The following is a 22,809-nucleotide window of genomic DNA, read 5'->3' on the forward strand; positions in this document are numbered from 1 at the left end:
ATGTTAGTTGTTAATTGGCGATTATGTAGGTGTCGCCACAAATGAGATGATTTAACGCTTGCGATTAGTTCGTCAGCAATAGTTGATCCAGGCATAATCTGGAAAATCTTTGTTATAACGTTTTTTTTGTGACGATTTTGCAGACATCAAGGCCGAATGAACCGTTTGTCAGCCTACTAATAGGTGACAAATTGCCCCAATTGCCGTTATACTTTGGTGGTGAAAATGAGTGAAATCGGTTCAGGAATTACCTCAGCCCTCATATACTATATATGATGGTTTTCGTTATTCTAGTGGACTTTAAATTTTAAATTACATCAATAAATTGCGAGAGTATAAAATGTTCGGTAGCCTTTCCTTACTTGTTACAAATTGTTTTGTGCTATCGACACAACCTTATACAATTAAACTATGACAAAAATATTTTAACAAAACAATAATGACAACCTTCAAAATATTATTATTTTTTGTTTTCTTTTTTTATATTTTTGTTGCCAATTGAAATAAAATTCTCTTATTTTTATCTTTCTCGTAACTTTTTCATATTTAATTGGTCTATAACTTTGCTTCCGCCGTTTTTTTGTATAAAAACGGTTACAAAAATGTTATTTACTAGCTACTACCTTTGACCATCTTTCTGGCAGCATGCGTATTCCGTGCAAATTTCGAGAATTCGGCTCTAAAAGTGACATTTTCAGTTGAGCATAAGTTTGAGATGCAAACAGATCTCTACAAATATTTTGTTGGGTTAATGTTGACACAAATGTCCAAGATCGATATAAAACGATTTAATCGATTTAATCGACCAGTGCTTGACCCTAGAGACATCTATTGGAAAACGGCGGAAGCAAAGTTGTAGACCTAATATTTACTATCTAATCCTTTCCTAGCCTTCCGCGAATATTTCAAGACTAAAATTAGCCATATCGGTTTGGCCGTTTCCAACTTTTTGCGAAATTAACGAACAGCAGTTCAATTTTATATCTATAGCTTACAAATTGTTTGTCTGGGAGTTTAGAAAAGTGTGCTTTTTAGACTTTTTCGGGTAATTTTTTAATGTTTCTCTCCGTAAGAACCATCCCTGTACTTCAAAGAATATTCTAAAAAAAGAATTAGCGAAATCGATTCAGCTATTCTCGAGCTATGCGCTTAGCAACACATTTAGCGATTCATTTTTATATTATAGAATAGAGATTGTTTTATAAAATAATTTAAGTCAAGTAAAATACTCCCTCTGGTTCTTTTTTACCATCAATTTCGTTTAGTATTTCTAATATATATGTATGTATTCATGCTGCTACTACCTTTAACTTCACAGCCTTTAGATTTGCAATCCTTTCAAGTTGCTGCTGCTCTTTACTCAATTTTTGATTATGTATCAGTAATTATGAGCTTATCAGAGTAAAGCAACATTTCCAAAGGCAACGTAAGAGTTTGAAGTGCAGGTGCTTAGCCATTGCTTTCCTGTTTCCATTAGCTACTTTCTCTTCTATTTTATCTAAGTGTAATTATTAAGTATGCTGCTCACAATGAACATCTAAATAAAACTACACAACTTTCTTATACAATACCATGACATTTAATGCGACTTTTGTTTATGCTCTACTTTTAACAGCTGAGTTTTGTAATATCAACGCGTATTTCATTGAAATCAATGATGCTTATTGTATATGTAAACGTTTGTCATTAGCGCACAATCAGATTTACATAATTGCATTGAAATCGCACTGTAAACATAATATGCATATAATTTTACAAGCAGCCAAGGAGTCAGGCAGCACACTAATGATTTCTCTTGCAAAAAAGGTATGCGAAAGGAATTCGAATGAAATAAGGGAGTGCGCGAACGCAAAGCTACAGAACAACAACAAAAATACAAACAAGCAAAGAAAGGTAAATAAAGTTGAAAAGAAAATATTGCATTGAGTATTGAGCTTTAAGCCTTTCAATGGCATCCACTGCCTCATCAATATGCAAATGTGCGATGAGATTTCTTATGGCACGCGAGAGTGACAAGTAACGCTGCAAAAGTGGATTACAAGGCGGTGAGGGAGTTCGAGAAGAAGATACGTGAGATATAAAGAAATGTGCACAAAAATGAGGAGGCAATGCCAAAGGAAAGAAGAGAAATTGCTGTTGTGAAGAAGAATGAAGGGAGTACAAAAAAAATGAAAAAAAAATAATTGTAAATCATACAACAACAAAAACAGTGAAAATAAGAAAATGAAAATAAGCAATGCACTGATATCAGCAATAATAATGCCGGTATTTTGCAAATAACGTTGCCGCTTTGTCCTTTCTCTTCTTTTTTATCCTTTTTTTTATTTCTTTCCTTCTCACTGGTGCTATTTCTCTTTGTGTGGCTGTTCGTAAATACGCGCCACATGTCGCATACAAATTGACTACGGTTTTTTCTGCGGCTGAACAGGTGTAGCGGTTGATAAGCTGCTGTACAATAACAAATATATATGAGTATAATATATACATATACATATACTCCACGGGATTTCATGTTGAACTCTCAGCGTAATCGCGAAACGCGTGCTTGCGCTTTAACTCTCACAGCAGGACAGCAGATCATTGAAGCTGGCTGAGTTTTTGACGTTTGTGATTTGTTGTAATGCAATGCTTCTGGCTTGCTTTAAATACAATTCAAGGTTTCTCGGATTAGACTGACTGCCTACATTCGTTTGATAACTATAACCATTTCAAAATCGTACTAAATAGCTTTCCATGGTCTGTTCCACATGTTCACAAAATAAAATAAAGTCTCATATAGCTTCCGTGAGTGGAAAATCGATTATTTTATAGACTTTAAGACGGACTTAGCGTTGAATACTGTAAGAAATTATCGAGCAAGATGTATGATTGCTTTTAATTTACGGAGGGGATCTGAAAACGGTAAGATTAATCATTTGTCCATTACTAATTTTCAATTTGTACTCATTACATCCCTCAATTCAGATATAATAATTCAGATTAATATTTTCAATAAGAGCTCTACAAAAGCCCTAATGAATGAAATTATTTATTCTTATGAAAGAACATTCGATGCCAACATATATGGAACTCGATTTCTTTTGTATGGCTTCCACGGTCACGTTTGCAGAAGTCTAGACGCAAAAACCCAGTTTTCGATGGTTTTCAAGCATAAATCGGCCGATATTTCAGCCATATCACGTTCGATATTTGTACAAAGTTCATTAATAGTCGCTGGCTTATTGGCATTGACTATAGACTTAACGTAGCCCCACAGGAAATAGCCTTATGACGTCAAATCACGATCTAATCTAATGGCACGACCGGCCAATTGACTGGGCCATTTCATGAGATAACGCGTTCAACCACATATTAGTTGGAACCATATATTGTTCAAGTCAATATCATTCAATTCGAGCCAAAAATATTTGGTTAGCATTGAGCGGTAGAGATTTCCATTCATAGTAACGTGCCGGTTTTGATCATCACGGACGAATTTTGGTCGTCGGGCCATAAACCGCATCAAACTGTAATTTTTTCGGGATGCAATGGTGACTCATGAGACACGTGTGGATTGCTGCACGACCAATAACGCATATTTTGCTTATTGAAGAAGCCATTCAGTCAGATGTGAATTGGACGTGGGGCTTAAAGTTGAGGCTACTGACTCCGAATTTCGGTAGTAAATTTTAAATACATCGACTCGATGTGGGATCGTATATCTTTCCAAGATGAAATGTCAAAAGAGCGGGTAAAAATATGGGGTCGGGTGCTGTTTCTATCGGTCTACTTTGGGGCGTCCCTATTGAAAAACTCTTCATAAATTTTGTACGGGTATTCATAAGTTTCTAATGAGTCTTCGCTGGGGATTGGATCATTCTTACTAGTTGGTGGATGACAGATTGCTTAGATATGTACACAAGCTAAGAAAGCGAAATCTTTCTTTATGACAGATACAATTTATTTTCAGCTATCAGAAGGGATTTAAGCCGGATTTGTACAGAACTTTTGTACCTTAATCCACTTTTCAAATAGGCGATTAATCTGACCGGGTTTTCGTGTTCCTTAGACACAGTATTCTATTTATACAAATTTATATTGGAATCTCTAGACGCTCTTTCAAGTATATTATGAATTTCCAGACCGTTTTAAATGGGATATTTAAAACTATAATCCACATTAATTTATCAATTCGAACTAGCATTAACTAAATTACTAACGTAATTATACCCTGAACAGGGTATATTAAGTTTGTCACGAAGTTTGTAACACCCAGAAAGAAGCGTTGGAGGCCCTATAAAGTATATACATATATGATCAGTATGTTGAACTGAGTTAAGATATCGTTGAAATTTTGCAGATGTTATTTTCTCTTCAAGAAGCTGCTCATTTGTCGGAACTGCCGATATCGGATCACTATATCATATAGCTGCCATATAACCTGAACGATCGGAATCAAAAGCTTGTATAGAAAACTTCCGCATTTTACTACATATCTTCACGAAATTTGACATGGATTACTGCTTAAGGTAATAATATAATCTCCGAAGAAATTGTTCAGATCGGTTAACTATATAACCTTAATGTTTCTAGCAAACAACCCGGCTAAAAAGAATTAGGAACATGTTTTCTTTTGTTACTTAATTTTTCTCACATCTTTAGATTTGCTTAAACACATAGTTACTAAAAGAAATGCACCTGTGAAGGGTATATTAGCTTCGGTACAGCCGAAGTTAACGTTTTTTCTTGTTTTTGTATCTATTTATTTCAATATAATATATTTTGAGGTTATGTGTCCGCTTAACACTTTCCTTCATATATTCTCATTTCACTTTTGATTCAATGCTCGCCTCTTTTCGCCAAATTTCGTACACTTCCAAGCAACTCAGTCTCCGAGCGTGTCACTGTCACGTTGAAGATGCTAACAATGACAACGTCAAGTGGATAAATATGCTACGGCGAACAATTTGCACATATTCGCCACGACGACCAAGCAGTGACAAAATAGTGCGCTGTACTCGAAGTTGCTGTCATCTTTCATATGCAGTAGCAGCACGAAGGTGCCACATCATTCAAAACATACACACACTTGAGTCACTTCCATACACGCATTACTCGTGATGATGTTGGAGTGCCACTCCGAGTGGGTGACTGCATGATTTATCACAAAGTTTTTCCTAGCTGTCCACCGGACAGACTCGGTGACAGTGTGTCAGCGCTGATGCTTAATTTCGGCGCCTCAGCTGACAATACGCAGGTGTGTGTGTGTGCTCTTAGTAAGTGCTGTTGAGTACTGCTAAGAGCGCGATTACACTTGGCTTATAGCCACTTGTGTGTTGCTGTTGTTGTTTTAGCTGCTGTTGTCTTAGATGTTAATTGTAGCTATTATTTTGCTCGCCAAGCATTGTTAATTAAATTACTTTTGTTTGAAGCGTGATTTTGATTTCAATTTGACTTTGCAAATATTATTAAAAATGTTAATACAAAATGTTCATTAATTTGGTGCTTCTAATAAACAGAAATGGAAAGAATATTGTAATTAGATGTATTTACTAAAAATTTCCAAATATTAAACCATACTAAAGGCATTTTATGTATGAATAATTAAACATAAATACAGTTAAATACCACACAATTGAACAGTTAAAGCACTGCCAACGCCACCAAATGGCAACCACCATTATGTGTTTGCCGCTTCGAATTTCACGCCACAGCTATAAATATTGCACAATAATAGTGAATGAATGAAAATGGGTCAAGTCCTAAAATAGCACAATTAAAATGCACAATATGGCCTTCGCCAGAAGCATTAACCTTCTCGCTGTAAGCCGCATGCAGCACATTAATTTTCATTGCCTACCCGCAGGCGTCATTATCTATACGGCACACATAATAAAATCTTTTATGTTTATTAATATGCACGTTTATTTATTTATCACATAATTTTTTAAATGCGCATAATAAAATTTGATTTATTTTCATTAAGTTGGTTTCACGTTCGAACTAACCTTTGTTGGCCATTTTCGTGTGCATTGTTTTGTTTACACATGGCTTTAGTTTTGGTTTTGCATTGTGCTTGCAGTTGATGGTGCATTTTTAATTGCCCACCGGTATATTGAGGCGGTGAAGTGCTAAATTTGTTGAAATTGTATATTTAATTCTTTGTGGGTGAGTGTGTTTGCATATGGGTATTATTTTAATAGTCGTTTTATGTATTCCAGGTTGGGTGTATTTCTATAGCGATGTGAGCATGTTATATTCTTTTTATTACCTTTAATTGCTTAAATGCTGCGTATGAAGCTTTTATTATTATTATTATTATATGGACGTCTGTGTGCTTTTATTGTGTAAGTAAATTATAAAAATATTGAAATAATAGCAGTTGAACTCGTGCGTGTGAAGCTAGTTGTGAAAATTGCACCTTTTGTAATAAAATATAATTATCGGCTTTAAGGAAAAGCAGTATAAATATAATTTATGTTTTTGGAAGGTACATATATACATGAAAACTATAAGAGTAGAAAAGGAATGGAATAATTAGCATTACTAAAAACAAGGCAAACAATTATTTAAAGAAGAAAAATAAAATTTAGTGCTAGACAAATATACATTAATCTGAATCATCTAAATTATCTATAATAAGAGTATCCTCAAAAAGTTCATATCTTCCGAAACATTTTGATCTCTAATAATCAATTACTATTTATATGCCTTGGTATATACGGGATTCTAAAATATTTTAAGTACAATTTGGTAAGCATAATACGTTGAAGAGTTGTAACGAAACATTAGAGTTAAGCCCACGATGATTTTACATATCGTTTCGTTTCGTCGAAAAAATACCTTTTTTCATGAATTTTTTTAGAGAAAATTATAGCTCTAGATTTATTTTACTTAATATTATATGAAAGTACAACATTTGAAGGATACTTAAAAAAAATTGTATCGAAAAATAGCGAGGAATAACGGATTTATCGTCGATCTCTGCAGGCACCTCGAAAAAAAGATGTTGCGCGGTGACCAGCCTACAGCATCACTGGATCATCCGAAACCAAAAAATCAAAATGCTTTCTTTAGTTTATTAGTTGATCTTTCAATTGACGTCGAGTTTTTTAATTTTTTCATTTTTCGTACCATTTTCAAGCCAAAATGACGATTTTAGACGAAAAAATCGATTTATTTGTTATTGTAAAACTGTTAGTAATAAAATTTTTTGGAAAAACTCAACGTCATTCGATATATATATATATGTATATTGTTTTTTTTTTTTTTTGTATATTGTAGTTTTTGCTGTAGGCTGGTCCCCGACTTTAAAAATGACATATTTCGGAAAATCGATTCAAAGTTTTGTACACTCAGCCTGCTGTAACTTCGTTAGTTTTTCTCCGAATGACCTAAAACTTTCACTAAATATTCTTGAGATGTTGACGGTTCAGTAAAAAAAATAAAAAAAAAGTTGTCAACCTTACACCGCCCCCCCCCCTTAAAAGTTTCACTTTATAATATTTATATATCCAGGGGGTCTTGGAAATGCAAACTCCGTTCTGTAATCTGTAAAGCAATAAGAACCCTTATATTTTTGAGAGTCATTATCGTCAGTCATTACTTCGAAGTCATGCTATTCTGGTTACATTGAAACCATCATCATTCAGCAGCATTCAGCTGGATTCTTAAAGACCGTAGATGAGCTTTTTTCAGTTCATTTATATATGAAAATAAGAGCTTAAAATCTTAGAGTTAAATTCGTCTTGTCTGATCTGGATGCAAAGACCTCTGTCTTATACCAATACATACTATTATTTATACACGCTTCTGGATAGGCTCCTTTTTATTCTAGGGCCGTCGTATAGTAAAAGTCTCTTATATCTAAATATGAAAGTAATTGGGAGAATTAAACTGAACTAAAATGATTTTTATAGCATAAGTATTAACTCTTTTTAAAATCATTCTGGACCCTAAGCTTAGTTTACATCCTTGAACGTTTTCGTTTTTCACTGTAACACATCGCACCCATAATATCAGGATTTCTGAGAGCCTCGTTCAGTTTTTCGCACGATTTCTAGCTTTGAGCGGCATTTTCACTTTATTGGTGCAAGGAAAAATATAGTTATTTATTTTCATCTATGAAATCTCCTGTCATTAAAATCAATTCAATTCAATACAAAAAAAAAAAAAAAAACACTTTTATAAAATACATATTGTTTATAACTACAGTCAAAGTAATCTTTAAATATTTTCTCCCATAAAAATATATTTTTTTTTATTTACACATATTCTTTTGAACCCAAACATACTCAAGCCTCTCGCATTTTCTCCAAAAAAATTAGCTTATTTTTCCTCTTCATTCAACTTCACCACACACTCCTTTCAGCCTCGCTTGCCACCGTCGTCGATAATTGGTAATTAACATTGCTTAAATATGCTTACATAGCAGCATTTTTGTTGTTGCTTTTGCACAAAAGCTCTTTGCTGTCGCTGTTTGTTCGCTGCAGTGTGTCAACAACATTGTGGCATTGTCATTTTAATGACTATTGTAAACAATCAATACACTTATTAAAATAAATGCAACCCTGTGTGTGCGCTATTATTGGCTCCTGCATGCGCTTCTGTAAGTGTGTGTATTGTGGATGCAGTTGTGTAAATGTGTATGTGTATGTTGTGTTAACCGTCGCTCGACATTGTGTAAATACACTTTAGTATTGTTCCACAATTAACATACTTAATGAAAGTGGCTTTATGGTTCGTTTGCTGTACGGTGACTTAATTTTTTAATAACTGCGAATTCAATATTTTCACTTTTCACAATTTTCATGTGGTGGCTTTGGATAGTTTTAAGGATAGTTTTATTTAATTAAGTTGGCATTTTTTTGATGATTTTTATTTTTTTTTTTGTTTTATGTATTAATAATTAGGTAAATGTTTAATGTAATTTAATATGTTGTATAAATAAAACGTAAATTGCTCATTTTCTGATCGAAAGGAAATTTTTAGAGGTTCGAAAAATGTTGAAAATATGTAGTAAAACAGAAACAAATATAACGTATCGAGATTGATATAGGTTTGTGTATATCACAGTGTTCAGAATAACAAGAGACTTATTTATTTCGTGAAGCTGACAGATTGAATCAAATTCGGTAAAAGGGATTACAGTATATCTGGGAATATCTCTGGTTTAAAATCTTTTTCGAAAAGTGTGTAAGGTCAGGCACACTAATAGGTTCAAAGCACAATTTTAGTGGACTAGTAAAAATAAATCCATTATTGTTGCATCAAAGTGAAACTGGATTTATTTAGTATAGTTAGAATAAATCGATTTCTGTCAAGCATCCACCGTTTTGTTCGATAAATATCGAAGCTTTTAACCAGTCATTATCGATGTGTGGTGCCTGTTGGAAAATAATTCAACTATTATTGGTCAAAGCTGTTGGTTTCTGAGTAATTTATTTTCTCAGACGGCCTAATTGCTGTCAATACAAGTTCAAATTAAGATTTTGATCGTAAATCAGCAGCTATTGGTTGATGATTCTTTGCCACTCTAAAGAATTTTAGTTTGGTGACTGTTTGCGCCGACTCACCGCGTTTCAACCACTACCATTTTTACTTGACGTTGTCGTGAGTGAACCTCATTCCCATTAACCAACTATTTCAGAAATGTATCAATATTGTTGCGATTGTTGAGATATATATTCGGTCCATGATGCTTTTGGCGTTTACTTGTGTGGCAACCAAATAGCAAGCTTCTTTTTCTACAAACATTCTAACAGAACTCCTGGGCAATCAAAACAATACATAACGATCGAACTTGAGGATTTTCATTATGTGATCGATATTTTCAAAAAAAGGATTTTGACATGTGGTCAAACTGTATTGAGTCACACACAATCACAAAAATATCACACATTTTTTTTACGAAATCTAATCTTTTTAATATTATACACATATGTCTATTCGCTTTCCGCCGAATGATGAGTTTTGAGTTTTCAATATAATTACAGTGATATAGACTTGCGGTTTAACTATTGGTCTACAACTTTGCTTATGCCGTTTTTTTTGTAAATTTCCGTTTTTTTTTTTGTATAAAAAACGGTTACAAATGTCGATGAGCCTCAGCCGCACTTTTCTTGGAATTAAAAAAGAAAAGCAAAATTTCCCTCAAATGTCGAGAATTCGGCTCAAAAAGTGAAATTTTGAGTTGAGAATAAGTTTGGGACACAAACAGATCTCTACAAATATTTTGTTGGGTTAATGTTGACACAAATGTCCAAGATCGATATAAAACGATTTAATCGATTTAATCGACCTGATATAAAGTAATCCGATGGCACTCATACAACACAAAAAAATATATTTATTTTTAATAGACAAAATATACGATATACCTTCGAGAAGTTCATACGTGGCTACAGTTTCTAGGCAGGATCATTGAAATAAACAAGTCGAACGTTGGGATATGAAGTAATCTCTGAAGTAATTACTCAGTAGAGTTCATATTACATTATATCTAATGAATGGTATAGATGTGCTGATGTGTCATATGACGACTGGCATCGCATGATTTGGGCATATGATAGGCTGTAAATAATATTGTATAAAGTTTTAAGTCTTTAGCGGCTTAGGTCATATCACCTAGGTTAAGAAAAGATTCTAAGACTAAATTACGAAGAAAAAGAAGTAGATGAAATAGTTTTAAATAAAATATTTAAATAGAATTGATATTTCATCTATTAAATTTCTAAAACTACAGATGACTCCGAGTGGCAGCTCAGATTATAGAATATAAACGACATTGGGTTTATGACCCTTGCTAACCGCAATTTTCGTTTCTCACTGAATATTTGTTTTTAACCAGTCATTATCGATGTGTGTAATTTATTTTCTCCAGCGTGCCCGAATGGGCAGCGAGTTTTTAAATTTAATCCAAGACAAAAATTAATCTTAAATATTTTTAATTTACATAAATTTAAAATTTAAAGAGGCTAAATTTGTCAAGTCTATCTACATATATTTATTTTTCGAATTACGTAAAATATACACAAATCTTTTGGATCGCTATGACCCTGAAAAGAAGGAAAAACTACTTAAACCAGAAGACGTAATTGCCAATATACTTATATACTAATTGGTCTCTAAAATTTTCCACGAGGACAATATGCTAACCGATTTCATTCCTCCCCTTTTTCACTTATTATCTATAATTAGCTCCATGTTGTTATCATTCTCATATCATTTAATTGGAGACTAGAATTCTCCTTTTATATTTTCTCACTTCATACAATGCATATTTACATAAATACTTAAAGAGATCGCTAAAAATTCAGCAGCCTAAAAAAGTCTGCACACACACCTTCGGCACTCTCCGCTACTGCGTGCTTTTATGCACGCACCGCATAGCGTATTTTTTGTTTACCAACACTTTACGGTAACGCCATAAAAATATGAGATGAAAGCATTTTGACACCTCACAAATGTGATTAATTTTTATTTTATGATAGCGCTGCCACAACAAAAGCATAATTTTATATGCCGAATAATAACAATTCAAACAGATTGGCAATTCTGCTATTTACGTACAGTTATTTCGGTGAGATTGACGTAAATGCAGTTGTACGAAGAGATATGAACCATCAATTAGATTTTTGAAAAATTTCCCATATAGAAATTTTGAGTGGAGGAATTAGTAGGAGCAAAATTTGAATGATTTATATGCAGAAGTGCTCTAGTGGGTGCAGAAGAGCTGTTAGTGGGTGATTAACATAGTGTAATTGAGGATATGTGGGCAATTGAGTTTTAGGCGATTTTTTGTTGTTTTTATGTCTGTAAAATTTTTAATAGATTTTGTTGTAGGCTTAAATAGCATTTAATTATATCATTTTATTATATTATCAGCTTCGTTTAATGAATTTCAATATAAGACTTTCCAACACCGTTGTAACAAGTTGTTTGCACCAACATCAGAATACATTTGGATCCTCAAGACAGCACAATTGATAGGCACCCATACATAAGTACATTCTTCTAGTTTCTACTTCTTAAATATTCTATTATATTTCATCTACTTTCTCCTTCTTTCACATTTTACTTTCCAGCAAATGTCACGTATGCATAAAATTTCTTCGAAATCCTATTATGATTCAAGCAAAAAACAATATCGATACACAATTATCTCCTCGCACAAACGTACATATATGCATGAATTCACTCGAGTAGGCCACTCGGAAGGAATTGGCAAATCGGCAGCAAGAAGAGCATTCATATACCTTCTTACATATATCTTTAGGCTTTGAAGTGCGATTTTTTTCTGTACGCAATGGCATGTGAGCAGATTTCAAATTGTAAATTGATGAGTATTTTATTATTTTCAAATCACTTTACTTTTTGTTTTGCTTTTGCAGAAGCAGTGAAATGGTCATAGCAACCAATAAATGAGAAACGTGAGCATGTATAAGAACATATTATAGGAATTTAATCCTTGTGTTGACTTGAGAAGTGTGTACAAATAGATTTAATTACACTTTCCAACATGAAATGACCTACTATTGACATGAGAGTAGACTCATTCCTTTTTTACAATGCTTCAACTTGAATTAATCAAGGTTTTGGCCGATTTCATTACTGTATTGAGTGAATTGGGGTTAGAGGAAAGAAAGAATTTTCTATATATTGAGAGGGGGTTTCCGATATATTCGGAAAGATATTAGCCACAGGCACTGAGGTCTTCATGTTCGTTAACTGGGCTTTACAAGACCTCATAGCTCAATTGAGACAGTTTTAAGAATATCAATGCCGGACCTCCACTTTATATACTGTAAAGTGAATGAATCTGATCAAATTTAATTAAAACAAGAAAAAAAAACGTTAACTTCGGCTGTACCGAAGCTAATATACCTTTCACGGGTGCATTTCTTTTAGTAACTATGTGTTTAAGCAAATCTAAAGATAAGAAAAAGTAAGTAAAAAAAAGGGGTGTTTGCTAGAAACATTAAGGTGATATAGTTAACCGATCTGAACAATTTCTTCGGAGATTATATTATTACCTTAAGCAGTAATCCATGTCAAATTTCGTGAAGATATCACGTCAAATGCAAAAATTTTCCATACAAGCCATTGATTCCGATCATTCGGTTTGTATGGCAGCTATATGCTATAGTGAACCGATCTGAACAATTTTTTCGGAGATTAAATTATTTCTATGAGCAATAACTCACACCAAATTTCGTGAAGATATGTAGTAAAATGCGGAAGTTTTCCATACAAGCCCTTGATTCCGATCGTTCAGTTTGTATGGCAGCTACATGTTATAGTGGTGCGATATCGGCAGTTCCGACAAATGAGCAGCTTCTTGAAGAGAAAATAACATCTGCAAAATTTGAATATATCTTAAAAACTGAAGGACTAATTCGTATATATAGAGACAGACCGAAGGACGGACGGACATACAGACGGACATGGCTAAATCGACTTAGTTCAACATACTGATCATTTATATACCTACTTTATAGGGCTTCCGACGCTTCCTTCTGGGTGTTACAAACTTCGTGACTTTAATATACTCTGTTCAGGGTATAAAAATAGTTCTATGGGAAGTAGGAGTGGTTGTGAACCGATTTCCCATTATATATAGAAATATATAGATATATACAATATTTTGTTGATGTTGTTGTGTAATTTTTGAGATAAGGTTTTTAACCCAAGAGATTTGATTTTAAACATCTATCAAAGCTCTTTATTAAGGCTACTAATAAGTGAGAAGACTCTATGGAATGGAATTTATAGTCGCAGCCAGAAGCACCCAATTAATCCTCCTCACTCTTCACTATCAATTTACTGCTTAAAAATAATAAAAATAATATCAAGCATCGAATTTCGCTACCCTAAACTAACTAAAATTATTTTCTAGAATAATGCAAAAGCAGCCGTGTAACCACACTTTTACTTCAAAACAATCTCACGCTGCCAAAAACCTGAAGCACTTACACAAATAACTTAGTTGCGCTGCCTACTTGACTGGCTAAAATAACAGCTGAAATAACTAAACTAGCTGCAACGCGGCACGTCCACACTTATATCCGTTACACGGTTGGCGATTTCCCATGCGCTCTCCAAACTATGCATGAATGCACCATGCACGGACGAATTTGCTGCGCGCGATGACAGCGAATGCAACGTGCCAGCCATTTTTTGTGCACTTTTTTTCCAAATGTACAACACATGGACTAGCTGCAGTGATACAAGTTGAAAACGTGCTTGAGCATTGAACCGCACTGCAGTGTAGCAAGCAACACGAGGGAGAGTTTTAAGTTGAAGGGAAAAATGAGAGAAAACCCGGTGAAAGTTGCATGAAGTGAGCACTAGTGGCCAATTGGGATTCGCTTAAGTGCGGCCATCGGAGAAAAGTGGTAATTTTCAAATTAACTAACGACGAATTGACGGACAGTGCATTGGGGCAAGTGTTGCTGGCAGTGGCACATAGACAATTACTATTCTCATCAAATTGCTAATACAAATAGTCGCTAAATAAATATGGTTGCAGCAACACTAAGTACTTGCAAAGTAGTAATAAAAAAATGTTCAAAACAAAAATGCAAAAACACAAGTGGTTGTTGCCGAGCAAGCACTCCTTCCCACAGCGCCGTATAGTAAATAAGCGCAAACTTCCGACAAATTCACTTTTTCCGATTTGCTTCTGAAGCAATATCTATGCAAATTTCTACACATTTCGAAAACATACAACAACAATAATAGAATTATCATTTGTGGCAGGGCTAATGTTATTTGTACACTCTCGCACTCTCTTCTTGTGGGTTTTGTGCCCTTGTTTGGTTGTGAAGTAGACAATTCTGCATTGTGTTTTACCTCGTTTTGAGGCAGATACTGTAAGGAGTTGTAGGTTTGTCACATTTTCGTATGGGATTAAATTTTTTGTTGTTTTACTTTACATTACAATGGTGTTATGAGTTGTAATTTCAGATTAGGATTTTGCATTCCACATAATTTCGGGGAAAAAAAATGTTTTTCAGTAAATAGATTAAATAGATTTTTTCGTCAGTGTACAGTCCAGCAGAGGAAAGTCGCCTCCTGATAATAAAAATGTTTAAAATATTAATTTTTGTTATACGAAGTTAATAAGGCATGTTTTGAATAATTTTGTTTGTTCTAATTTATTTTGTTTCTTCTATTTCTAATAAATGACAATCCTTCTGATAAACTGGTCATAATTTTGTCTTAAAGTTGTTCAGTTCAATACCCATTTTGAGTAATAAAAAATTTTTATTCTCAAACAAATAAAAACCATTTCAATGCTATAACCAAAGAATGCAATAGTCCGATAAGCCCATTTTCAGTTCATTAGTATTTACTTTCAAATTCATTGATAGCAATTAACCCTCTGATAAATTTCCAAATGTGCTTTCTTAATCTTTTTTAGGTTGCTGCTCATATGCCCGATTTATTTAACAAATAATTTTTTATATAAAATTTCCAAACATTTGGCAACCTTTTTATTTTATTTTTATTTATCATATTATTATTATTTTTTTACCTTTATTTTGAGTAATACCCATATTGCAACAATTCTTTAATCAATTTCATAGATTTAAAAATTTAAAACAAGTGGCAACTCTATTTTTTTTATTGAATTTATGTTATTTTTTATTTTAAAATTTGAAGTGGAAATAATAATGGAAATATAGTCAGTACAATGGCTGCATAATTTCGTTGCAGTCGATTGATTTTATTGATTCTATTAACGAGTTTGAAGCCTTTTCACACAGCAGCTAATAGATCAATTAACCGGCCTCTGCCCGATTAAAATGCTGATTAAGATTGTTTTACTGTACAAAATAAAAATCTACATTACTTTTTAAATGAATTTTAATCGATTTAAAAATTAAATGCAAATCTGCGACAAAGACCGTGTTTGTAATTATATATACGTTCTTTGTCTGCGATTGGCTGAAGTTTTTTATAAAAAAAACTACGGCTAAAAATATCGAACAGCTGATGAAACTAACAAAATTCTTATAAAAAGCAAAAACAAAAATGTATAACATCAGTTATTGAGTAGCCGACAACGCGAAGGGCAAAAAACTAGGTTCTCAATTAAAATTTTAATTGATCAATTAATTTGGCTGTGTGAAAAGGCTACAAAGAATATTTATTCAATCAAAAAATATCAACTGACAAATAAATATTAGCAGTATGATTTTCAATAATTAAAATTTACAATTGTACATCCGTTTGAAGAGTGATTATTAAAGAATTTTTTTCAGAATTTTTTCGCCAAAAGTAAGAGAAATTAAAAAATTGCAATCAATTCCATAATTTCGAATATTAAAATTTTTAATACATAAAAATTCGAAATTAGCGAATAATTTTTCGCTGGAAAAAACAACATCTCTGCCTGCAATGTTATCGCTTCGGGCTGTTATTTCATACTAAATTCAATCGAATGTGCGATTGAAAACGATAAGTTGGTTGCTTGATAACAGAATGTTGTAAATGAGTTTATTTTACATTGCACTGTAAATGATATTAGCTAAATATTCTAAAAAGTATTGTACGACTAACGGATGCTGTTATCACACAGTGCTAATTCTGAGTATGAAGAGTTCAGTGAAGTGAGAGAAATAACATGCAATGTTGAATTGAAAATGACGAGCCCCCTAAATAAAGAGATATACACAAATGCTAACATATTTATTTAATTTTATGTTTATATATATTAAATATAGTATAAATGCATAGGAGTGGATTTCAGTATGTATACTTATGTATAAATGTATGCACATGAAACTTTAAATGAATATCTAATGTTTATGTAAAATTAATGCATGAAAACATTGTTGTATGTTTATTGGAGTAATAAATTTTTTGTCTATCTATTTTTTTAATATAATTTTTTAAAAAATTTTAATTTGTTTTTATTAAAAAATATTTTTTTTTTTGACATTTTTAAAATAATTTTATTAATTTCTATATAAATTCTATATAAATTGGAAAATATACTATCATATTAAGTTATTTACTAAACTAATATGATATTACTAAAGGATATACTTATCTTTCTTTTTAATATATTTTTTTAAATATTTTCGAGTGCAAAAAATTAAAAAAAAAATCGTAGAACTAATTAATAAATATATTAAATGCAAATTTTAACTATGTAGAAGCCCAGAAATGCAACTTAGACGTCAGGCTATCATTGAAAAGCATTGAACAGTGTTCCTCTATATTTTTTCTGCATGCTGTTAACTAACATTTTCTCTTTCTCTTTGAGAGAAAATAGGCATTACAGTGCTCTCATAGAGATTGTTTTAGAGCTAACATTGTGCTTTTAATTGTACAGAGGTCTGTTAAGCACTCATAAATATTTACAGCAGTCAGTAGAAGTCTATAAATGACTAAACAGCAAAAGCTGCTGCTTTCATTTACAGTTGAGGAATAATTTTAATTTTTTTTTTTGCATTCGGCAACATGAGTACTTTTACATGAACAGCAGCGCAACAGCTATTGCTACCGCGTTAGCCTCTGCTACTTTAGAAGCTGTTAACGCCTCCGTTTGGTTTTTTTTTTTTTTTGTTTGCTCCAGTTGCTAACGCTTCGCTGCCACGCTGACCTGTCTGCTGCTTTGCCAACAAATTTTTTCTAACATTCGCGCCACAGTCAGCTGCTGCTTGAGCGCCAAACTTCGATTGTAACGCCAACAGCTCCGTCAACGCCAGCTTTTTGCCGCGTCTACCGCTGGCAAGCATGCGTGCGTGTGTGTGCAATAAAAATGAAGGCAGCGCTGGTTGTATGCCATACATGTTGTCGGCCAGTGCGTTTGCCAGACGCTTGTCAGTCGTGCGCTGTCAATAAAACGTTGCAAACGTGTCTGAAAACGTGTGCGGATAATTACAAATTTCGTGCGCCTATTTTATTTACGAAAGTGTGTGGCAAACAATTGTGCACATTTGTGTAATAAAATTATTTTTAAAAAATTATTTATTGCTGCTAAGCGTATAACTGCGACTTTAAGATGCTTATAAACAAATGCTGCATTAAAAGTGCAAAAATAATCTGAAATCGAAAATTTTACATTTTAAAATGCCCGCAAGCATATTGAACGTGTGTGTGGCATGTGGCTCGTTGTGCTCGTTTGGTAATCTCAGTTGTCTTTGATGTGCGCTTTAATACGTTTCACTGCTGATATGGAATGACAGCAGCATTGGCGAGGTATTTTTTGTGCTGCACACGTTACAAATATTGTATGACACTAACGGTAATATATAAATATAATAAGGTTAAATTTTCGGTGGAATATGAAAATAATGAAAAATGTATACTTAATGAGCTTAATTAATGTGCATATAATTGATAAGGCATAATTAACTTGAATATTTGTGGCACAAAACATAACAAATATAAACATAATTAGTGAAAAACTAGCTTATAGCTGACTGCATTAATTAGTTGGTGATATTTGAGACGGCAAACTAGTGACTACAGTGCGTTGTGGCGTTAGAAAAATAGAAATTTTGGGAAAAATCAACGTGGATTTTCAGCTTAAGTGAGGAAATATGAGTATTTTACATTTTACAGAAAATTAAAATGATATAAATTATTGAAAAATATATTTTCCATACTAAACAAATATATATAAATATGTAGGAAGACCTGTATATGTCCAATATTTATTATTTATTCTATAATAGATAAAAAAAGTGCACGCAATATTTAAAAAAAAAATTACTTTCCTTTAGTAGCAACAAAACATTATGTTTCACCCTTCAAACCAGCTACATCGCATATAAAACCCACATAAGGTCTCCTGTCTGCCGAAGCCATTCAAACTTTTGTTTAAGCACCTTGCCTTTGCGGCTTCAGTAACAACAATGTTACACATTAAAAGCAATTATTTTAAAGAAAATTGCCAAAATACATGTTTAAGTTATTAACAATCATAAAATGACAGGCGAGGCTTCACTTAATTGCTATGTTGGTTACGCCTACGCCACGGCAACACCTAAATTTTAGCTTTTATTTCATGACAGAAAATGAATTTGATACAAGTTCTTTTATTTTTTTTTTTATTTTCAGACCATATGTGGCCTTGAGTTGTTGATTTATAAGAAAAATAAAGCATTCAAAACGTTAAACATATATTTTATGTAGCAAAATATGGAAAAGTGCGCCTGCTGATAGGCTTCAAATATGTTAAATTCTATAGTTAAATTATTTTTTATTAAGCAGACAGTTGCTTGTAATTTTCTAAAGTTATTTAAAGGCGTAAATTTAAAGTAGGAAGCATGTTAGCATATAAAAATTTAAGTGAAAGTCAATTTGTAGTAAATAAATGTTGCTCATACAACATGGTGCCCATTTAAAAGGCTTTGGTTCTTTTGAGTTTAACTAAAATATTTCAATATTTAATGTATAAAATGAATTGAATTGACAATTTTTTTCACAAAACTTGTGTTAAACAAAAAAAAATTTGAAAACTTTGCAAAAAAATTTAAAAAAGTTGTATTTTTTATAAAGACACTAGCAGACTACTTATATACATATGTATGAATTTTCCCGTTTCTCGCGTGGGTCCATTTTAAAAAAGTAATATGAGAAAAGTTCGAACATGAAATTATATTTTATTTGCAATGAGCTAAAGCTTGATTATGAGAATGACTTGCAAGACGATCTTCAGTTTCAGATTAAGATGCTCCATCGCGGAGTGTTTTTGATACCCTCACCTGGGAGCTATTTCCAGAAATTTGAGATTCTTGCAAAAAATATAGCCTATGTTACTCGGGGCTAAAGTAGCTACCCAAATCGACACAGTAGTTTTTGAGTTTATTCAGTACAAACATACATACAAATCTTTCCTCTTTATAATAGTAGTATTATTGTAGTTCACTCAACTTTCTGAAGAATTCAAAACTCAAAATTTGCTTACAAAATATTTTGTTTATTACACATTTATTTAAAATAAATGATTTCAGGAATTTGGTTTTACTTAATGTTCAATCTTAGCGCTCAAAATCTTGTTTTTGTAGCCTACAAATAGGCAATGTATTAAAGTTTAACGCCAAAAAAAGACTCAATGAAAGTTTCTAGCAATCTGTTAGAACCAGTAGTCAGTAATAAAAATAATATACCTCTCAACCATTTGATTTGAACTCTATTTCAAGTCATAGTGCTGTCAATGTCAATAAAAGCACAAAATCCAAATACTTTATTTTTAGCCTCTAAAGCTATTGTATGACAAATAATAAATAAATACCACATGTTGCATTAGCAGTGAATGTGTTTACTTACAGCTTGTAATTTTGGTACACATACTTGCAAGTTTACCTGCAAAATGTTACTCATACGCCAAGGTAAAAATAAATAAATAAATATAGATGTAGTTGCTGTAGATAAGTTATAGTATTTTTAGATGTAAACATAAATAAAACGAATTTAAAATGTAAATTAAAAAGCACTGCATAAAATCTGCTTGGAAATATGAAACATATTTTGAGAAAAGTGTTTTAAGAAAACATCAAATATAAGGCACTGAAGAAGTAATAAGAATATGACTTTTTAAAACATTTAACATTATAGTAATCAAAATTAAATCAATGAGCTTATAAAGTAATAATAATAAACTATTTTCCAAATTTTTGCTTTAAATTTAAGCGTAACTACAATAAATAGTGAATAAATGTTATATAACTCCAACAATACAATATTATCAAAAACTAAGTAATGACATACCAAAAACTCCCTCACACTACTCTTGCGAACGTAACGCTTACAATGGTAATATAAAGCTGATTGTGTAAAACATCAAAGCAAATGTGCTTAGTCATCAAAATCTAAAAAAAAAAATCAACAAAATCTAAAAAAGAAACTAAAAATACAACCGATTTGAACCGCGTAAACAAATAAAAAACACGAAAAGAAATAAAAAAACAACAAAAAAACGGCGCAAAAGTAAACCGCACAAGGAAGAAATCAATAGGCAAAAGTTGCTCATACGCCACCGCCTACAGCAGTACAATACGGTGCGCGCACAAATACCCGCTAGGTAGCAGCAAACAGCCTGTAGCTGCGCCAACAACACAGTACTACAGCATACAACTTGTGCTGCTCCAAAATTACAAACACAACAACAACTGCAACAAACCACAAAGAGACTTCAAACGGTAAGTACGCTACCTTTTACCTAGCAAAAATCAACCGTTAGCTGCTACTGTCTGCCGCCTGCCTTTTGCTAGCCATTTTTGGTTATCGTTATGTCAGTTTTATGACAAGAAATTAATTTTATACTCCTCATTTGGTAGCCATGCCATTGCTGCCTATCAAATGCTACGCCTTTGCCAGGTTATACTCTTAGTAGTGTAGCTTTAATGGCTAACAATGTTATCTTCGTACCTAGTTCACAGTCAGTGTCTTCTCCAGTGTGCGGGTGTCTTCTTATATGCATATATGTATGTACTCGCAGTGAGTTGCGCATGTTCAGCTTGTCTTGTGTTTCATGGGGTTTTTCTTTCATTTTTGCATATCATAACATCTGCTGTCAGCGTGGCTGTCAAAACGATTTAGTTGATGTGACAGCATACAGATTTACTTTGCAGGTCACTACTGTATTTTAATGAATGCAAAGCAGAAAATTTGCTTTGCCGAAAGAGCATAAGCGCTGCTGTGACGTCAGCAGATTTCGTAAGGTAGCTCACATATTACTTTGTGTTTCCTTGCTGTCCATTCAAAGGTGAAATTATTAATATGTATACCAGAGTGTGTCTGTTTCCTATTAATGCTTATGACTGTTGGGCAATATCAGTGTTGTTGTTGAATATAGTTGTACTGTGTGTGGTGGTGTTATAGCTTGCACCTTATGTCAGCATTTTCAGCAAATTGTAATTCGATAGTTATAAGGTAGTCTACTGTCAGTAGTCTATTCATTGCTACAAGAGGTTTATTCGAATCTTCGTGTGTGTATTATGGAGTTTATTCACATATTTATGTTATTATGTGCATAATGTAATCATTTATATACATTTTCATAAACTGATTGAAGAGTGTGCTCATTCAAGAACAAAACACGTGTAATGATTTCTAATGAGAGCTACTACGATATGCCAGAGAAAAGATATAAAAATAAAGCAACTAGTTGGGAGTTACAGTAAAGAGTGTGTCATAAACTGGATTTTAAGATTTTCTGTTTAAACACTGCTGTAACTATTGGCCTTATAATGCTTGTGAAAATATAAAGCCAAGTAGATTGTAAATTTGGATTGAATAATCACAAATAACATACAAAATTTAAGATTGGAGAAAGTCTAAAAAAATTTTGAGATATTCATCCATAAGCTCAAACACTAGGTAATCATTATGAAACTGGTTTGAAGCAAAATTGATATTGACTATATAATAAAATCTGAAAGCGTCGATACTTTTAGCACATTAGTACAGAGTTCCTCGCTGGGAGAATTTTCCGTTAAAATATATTTCACTCAATAAACTTCGCTAATCGAATACCAATCGAATCGGAAGGCTCTCTTGTATGTTCAATGCGAGTAAGCAGTTAGTTTTATTGAAATTTTACTTCCCAATGAATATGTAGCACTTTTGTAAAAAAAAGTTTAAAAACTTACCAAAATTAGTTAACTTCGCCTGACATCGTAAGCAATAAAGCGTTAAAAGCTATCCTCAGAGGTTTTTACAGGTGGTCTTTCTCCTTAAACAGTCATTCGACTCATTGGCCGTCTAATTACAAAAGTTGTTTAGTAGTCACTCATTATAGTCATTCATCCGTATTATATTAATTTGTTCATACACTGGTCGTCTAGTTGTAGTATTTTATTTTCCTTC

General features: G+C 32.7%; 2 protein-coding genes across 9 annotated transcripts in view; one reads left to right on the plus strand and one right to left on the minus strand.

Annotated features, from left to right (window-relative positions):
- LOC105215215 (somatostatin receptor type 5-like) overlaps positions 1-22,809 on the plus strand; it is a 343,708-nt gene that overhangs the window by 275,420 nt on the left and 45,479 nt on the right. The window contains exons 1-2 of one of the 8 annotated variants that reach the window (XM_054230377.1): positions 17,744-18,526; positions 20,632-21,140. The exons of 4 other annotated variants lie outside the window; for them this stretch is intronic. The gene's annotated coding sequence lies outside the window, so the exon portion shown is untranslated. Of the gene's footprint in view, positions 1-17,743; positions 18,527-19,519; positions 21,141-22,809 lie in introns of those variants that run through there. 3 more of the 8 variants (XM_054230378.1, XM_054230380.1, XM_011189076.3) reach the window with 3 other exon arrangements.
- LOC105215262 (somatostatin receptor type 5) overlaps positions 1-22,809 on the minus strand; it is a 266,377-nt gene that overhangs the window by 103,961 nt on the left and 139,607 nt on the right. The window lies entirely within an intron of this gene.

The sequence above is a fragment of the Zeugodacus cucurbitae genome, chromosome 4, assembly GCF_028554725.1.
Source record: "Zeugodacus cucurbitae isolate PBARC_wt_2022May chromosome 4, idZeuCucr1.2, whole genome shotgun sequence".
Classification (NCBI taxonomy): Eukaryota; Metazoa; Arthropoda; class Insecta; order Diptera; family Tephritidae; genus Zeugodacus; species Zeugodacus cucurbitae.